Here is a 412-nt window from a genome sequence, read left to right as displayed (position 1 = left end):
GGAGCAGATGAAATTTCACAACCAAATGAGCCAAAAGAAAATCAAACAAGACTCAACATGTGATGATTTATTTGCTTTATAATCCTGATTTACATTTACATCAATTCTTTCACATCCTGTAAAATATGAATCTCTCTGTACCTTGCCATATGTTTTTTTAAAGTATACATTGCATAATTTAGTATTTTCCACTTGCTAATTGCTGACTAAAACATAAGTTAATTAAAAGGAAAGTCAAATAATAAAAAAGGAAGCGTTCATTAAAAAATATGACAATGAGTTGAGTGTACACAGGACATGATATCAATATATAAAATGACAAAATATATTGCAATATACTGACTGTACTTACTTTGAATTATTAATTTAATTTCTTTTTATTTTACTACTAAACAATCTGAACTGCCAAGTT

Source organism: Penaeus monodon, chromosome 28 (genome assembly GCF_015228065.2).
Source record: "Penaeus monodon isolate SGIC_2016 chromosome 28, NSTDA_Pmon_1, whole genome shotgun sequence".
Classification (NCBI taxonomy): Eukaryota; Metazoa; Arthropoda; class Malacostraca; order Decapoda; family Penaeidae; genus Penaeus; species Penaeus monodon.
The sequence above is the reverse complement of the archived record's forward strand: the minus strand, read 5'-3'. Positions refer to the sequence as shown.